This window comes from Nansenia antarctica, assembly GCF_963989245.1.
Source record: "Nansenia antarctica genome assembly, contig: SCAFFOLD_380, whole genome shotgun sequence".
Taxonomy (NCBI): Eukaryota; Metazoa; Chordata; class Actinopteri; order Argentiniformes; family Microstomatidae; genus Nansenia; species Nansenia antarctica.
In genome coordinates, this window is record NW_027663271.1 from 40,001 (window position 1) to 45,000 (window position 5,000).

The window sequence follows — 5,000 nt, forward strand, 5'->3', positions numbered from 1 at the left end:
GAAACCGGCGGGGGCTCCTTCGGGACGTAAACGAGGCTCAGACCTTCCTCCTCCTCCTCCTTTCTCTCCTCCTCCTCCTCCTCCTCCCCCTCCTTTCTCTCCCCCTCCCGGGGGGGTGTGGGTGGTGATCTTCCGGGCCTTCTCCTCGATGGTGGGCAGCTCTCCCAGCAGCTGCTGGGGGGTGTGTGTGTGGTGCGGGGGTGTGTGTGTGTGGCGCGGGGGGGTGTGTGTGTGGTGCGGGCTGCCCCCCCCACCCCAGGGGACACAGCGCTGGGGGGCAGAGGCGCTGACCAGGTGACTGAGGTCCTCGGGGGGGCTGTAGGGGACCCGTGTCATCATCACCGGCGGCGACGGCGTCGTCATGGCAGCGGAGGCGGTAGCAACGCGGCCGGTCAGGCTGTCGATGCTGGCGGAGCGCACAGGGTTGCCCATGACGACGTCCACGTCACTGTCCAGGCCGAACGGGATGCCGAACGTCACCGCGGAGAGAGGACGACTTGACGGGTAGAGAGAGAGAGAGGGAGAGAGGGAGTGAGAGGGAGAGAGAGGAGAGGGAGAGGGAGAGAGAGGGAGAGGGAGAAGAGAGGGAGAGGAAGGGAGAGGGAGAGGGAGAGGGAGAGGGAGAGGGAGAGGGAGAGGGAGAGAGGGAGAGTGGAAGAAGAGAGGGAGAAAGAGAAAAGAGGGAGAGGGTGAGAGAGAAAAAGCATTGGGGTAGAGAGGGAAAGGGGTAAGGTGATATTAACTGTGATTAACTGATTAAATGTGATTAACTGATTAAATGTGATTAAGTGATTAACTGATTAAATGTGAATATTAAAACAGTGAATATGTGACGGCAGCTGGTGAAAGTCGGCAACCGACCAAATGTTCAGACTTTTATTCTGAAAAATGTAAATAAATGTCACCGAAAATCAGTGACACACTCGCTAGTCAAGCCAAAATATTGCAATGCAGTGGATTCAGTGATTAATCCCCACTACTACCTAGCTAGTGTAGAGTAGCGGGGATTACTACATTTATTTACATTTCTCCGAATAAAATCTGAACATTTTGATTGGTTGCCGACTTGTTCCTCCCCTTCACCAGCTGCTGTCACACATTATGTTCAGACAGTGAAACAGTGAGCTGCGCCTACCTGATGTGTTTCTTCGCCCACGGCTTCCCCTCTGAATGTGAGACATGAAAACCAGCGTCACAAAGGGAGAATCAACACCATGGACAAACAAACCCAAAATACATTTCCTGGCGCGTAATCATCGCAGGGTCCCTGATTCGATTCCGGCCATCGACCTAACCTGCATGTCATCCCCCCTCTCTCTCTCTCTCACCCATCTTTCCGGTCAGTCTCTACTGTCTCTATCCTTCCTCTCTCTCTCTCACCCATCTTTCCTGTCAGTCTCTACTGTCTCTATCCTCCTCTCTCTCTCTCACCCATCTTTCCTGTCAGTCTCTACTGTCTCTATCCTCCTCTCTCTCTCTCACCCATCCTTCCTGTCAATCTCTACTGTCTCTATCCTCCTCTCTCTCTCTCACCCATCCTTCCTGTCAATCTCTACTGTCTCTATCCTCTCTCTCTCACCCATCCTCCCTGTCAATCTCTACTGTCTCTATCCTCCTCTCTCTCTCACCCATCCTTCCTGTCAGTCTCTACTGTCTCTATCCCTCTCTCTCTCACCCATCCTTCCTGTCAATCTCTACTGTCTCTATCCTCCTCTCTCTCTCTCTCTCTCACCCATCCTTCCTGTCAATCTCTACTGTCTCTATCCTCCTCTCTCTCTCTCTCTCTCACCCATCCTTCCTGTCAGTCTCTACTGTCTCTATCCCAATGAAGCAGAAACGCCCTAAAGACACATTAGAATAAATAAATAATACATTTCCCATAAACCCCCTCTCTCTCTGTTTCTTACCAGGAGACGCCACTGGGGAGGAAGTGGTGACGAACGGCTGCTTGAAGATGAAGGAGGGAGAGCCGCTGGAGGAGAGAGGACAGCTACTCATCTACTCACTCTTCTCCTCAAACAAACCTTTTACATTTACATTTACATATTCGGCATTTAGCAGACGCCTTTAAATGGACTGCACTTAAATAGCGCCTTTATCCAAAGCGCTTTACAACGGCCTCTCATTCACCCATTCACACACACATTCACATTCACACACCAATGGCAGCCAAGCTGCCATGCAAGGCGCCGGCCGGCCCCGCTCACTGGGAGCAATTTGGGGTTCAGTGCCTTGCCCAAGGACACTTCGACATGTGGCCAGCCGGGGCTCGAACCAGACGCCTTTATCCAAAGCAACTTACAACAAAGACAGTTGAAGTCGGCCGTTTACATACACTGAGGTTGAAGTCATTACAACTCTTCTTTTTTTTAACCACTACTGATTTCATGTTAACAAACGATCGTTTTGGCAAGTCGGTTAGGAGGACTAATCTACTTTGTGCACGACGCAAGTAATTTTTCCAACAATTGTTTACAGACAGATTATTTCACTATATCACAATTCCAGTGGGTCTTCCAAATGGACAATGACCCCAAGCATACTTCCGAAATAAAGCCAAAATGGCTTACGGACAACAAAGTTAAGATATTGGTGTGGCCATCACAAAGCCCTGACCTCAATCATATAGAAAGATTTTGGTTATTTTATAAGAAACTAAATCATTCTCTCTACTGTTATTATTCTGACATTTCATATCCTTAAAATAAAGTAGTGATCCTAACTGACCTAAGGCAGGGAATGTTTACTAGGATTAAATGTCAGGAATTGTGTAGAAGCCGAGTTTAAATGTATTTGGTTACGGTGTATGTAAACTTCCGGCTTCAACTGTACATTTGTACAGGTAAGTGGATAGTCTATCCATCAAGAAAGGGTAATCTATGTTAGGGCCAGGGGCCATTGGCAGTTACAATGTTAGAAGAAATGTTTAATTTGCCAGTCAATCAATCAACCAATCACCAACAGACCAGAGCTCTTCAGAAACAGTTGGTGCTCCGGGGCACTAAGGAAGCTTAGATATGATGCCAGCAACCCTCCAGTCACCAGCTCACATCCAACTCCCTCCTGGGGTGGGGATTGAACCAACAACCTTCTGACTGCTGGGCTAGGCTACTGCTGACTACCTGCCGCCATTCATGACACAGTTAAACACTTTTATTCGTGAGTCGTGCCACATTTGTGACAGGGTCTGGTGAAAAAGTCCCCAAGTAGGGCAAGATCGTTTTCAGTTTTTTACAGATTATGAAAGCGTTTTTTATTTATTTAATTTTAATTATGACATGCCATGTATTACTAGTTCAAGTTCAAGTTTATTGCCATATGTATTAATGCAATGAAATCCTTCAGCCTCGTCTCTCTCTGTAGTATCACACACAAACAAACATAGTCCACAAGACAAACAACACAACAACACAGTACAAGGTGCTTAGTGCAGGGTGGAAAGTGCCAAGTGCAGGGCGCATGCATGGTTCAGCTGTTCAGCAACCTAACTGCCTGTGGGAAGAAACTATTTCTGAGGCGAGTGGTGTGCGAGTTGACACTTCTACAGCGTTTTCGGGTGGGAGGAGTGTGAATAGTGCATAGGCAGGGTGGCTGGTGTCTTTAATGATGCTTTGAGCTTTCTTTATACAGCGGGTGTTGCAGATGTTATCGAGTTGTGGCAGTTCTGTGTTGATTATTTTGGCTGCGGTCTTCACTGTCCTCTGTAAGTGTCTACAGTCCAGGGCAGTCAGGCTGCCGAACCACACTGTGATGCATCCTGTCAGGACAGCTTCTACGGTGCTGCGATAGAAGTTCACAAGAGATTTGGTGCTCAGGCCAAATGTCTTGAGGCGCCTTAGAAAGTACAGTCTCCGCTGAGCTTGCTGTTCAGGGACCATGAGAGTGTGTCTGTGATGTGTATGCCCCAGGAATTTAAAACTGTTTACAATATCTACAGAAGACCCATCGATGGAAATAGGAATGTGATTGGTGCTGGACTTTCTAAAATCAACAATGACTTCTTTGGTTTTGCTGGTGTTTAGAGAGAGGTTGTTATTTTGGCACCATAGGGGTTAGATCTTCTAGCCCAGTAGCCTGAAGCAGGACGGCGATACGGTGAATCCAATTCACAAATGATAGATATTTAGTGATCCTAAAACTGTTGTTTGTTATATTGAGTGGGCTCTTTAACACTTAAACTTTCCTGATGAAAATAATGAAAATATTTGGAAAATAAATGGGTGAAAATAAATGGAAAACACACACACTTTTTGGTCACATGCAGACCTTTTCAACAGACCATATCACATTTTGCAGCGCACGGGAAAACGCACCGAAGTAAAGAAAATGTTCCTTGTTGATCCCAAAACAGGTGAGCCAACAAAACGAACCAGAACATGATGAAACGGAATACGGTTTGATTGACTGAACCGGAGGAATTTTTTCAAACGGGTGTCAGCAGATGGAGCAGAATCGGAGGTTCCAGCCAGACGTTTAACCGCTATCGGACAATTTTCCACAAACTCCCCCCACCTGGTCCCGGGGCGGTGGGTCGCCTACGGCAACCGGTAGGTCGCCGAGAGTTTAGCAACCCGGTACATCGCTTCATTGATCATTGATAATGGATCGGTAAATAACACTTTTTTGGGGGGGTGGGGGGGGGGTTGTTGTTTGGCTGGGAGACGGGGGGGTGTCGCCTTCAGGAGAAATATGCTAATGACAATATTCACCTCGTTCACACCGCTGTTCTAATGTGCCACACCACATTCCCTGTTGCGGGGGGGGGGGGGGGGTAAATCGCATTCCAGTTGTTTTATCGCCAGAAAAAGACGATAGGATAATATTATGTGATATAACCACAGAGCTGGCTACAGTTGGGGGGTACAGTAGCTTCTAGATGCTTCTGATGCCACCGACGATGAAGTAATCAGAAGTACAGATTTGACATCTGGAGCCTCGGGGACCAGGACAGAGCTTTGCTTGTTTGATTGTGGGAGCAGCCTGGGGTGTGTGTGTGTGTG

The 5,000-nt window shown here is 47.9% G+C and overlaps 1 pseudogene across 1 annotated transcript in view; it reads right to left on the bottom strand.

Moving 5' to 3' along the window:
* LOC308175174 (calmodulin-regulated spectrin-associated protein 3-like) overlaps positions 1–5,000 on the bottom strand; it is a 14,345-nt pseudogene that overhangs the window by 8,285 nt on the left and 1,060 nt on the right. The window contains exons 3-5 of the transcript in view: positions 1,908–1,972; positions 1,136–1,166; positions 1–496 (exon numbers count right to left, since the gene is read on the bottom strand). The exon at positions 1–496 is cut by the window's left edge and continues 2,221 nt beyond it. The product of the transcript in view is annotated as a calmodulin-regulated spectrin-associated protein 3-like (transcript). The remainder of the gene's footprint in view (positions 497–1,135; positions 1,167–1,907; positions 1,973–5,000) is intronic.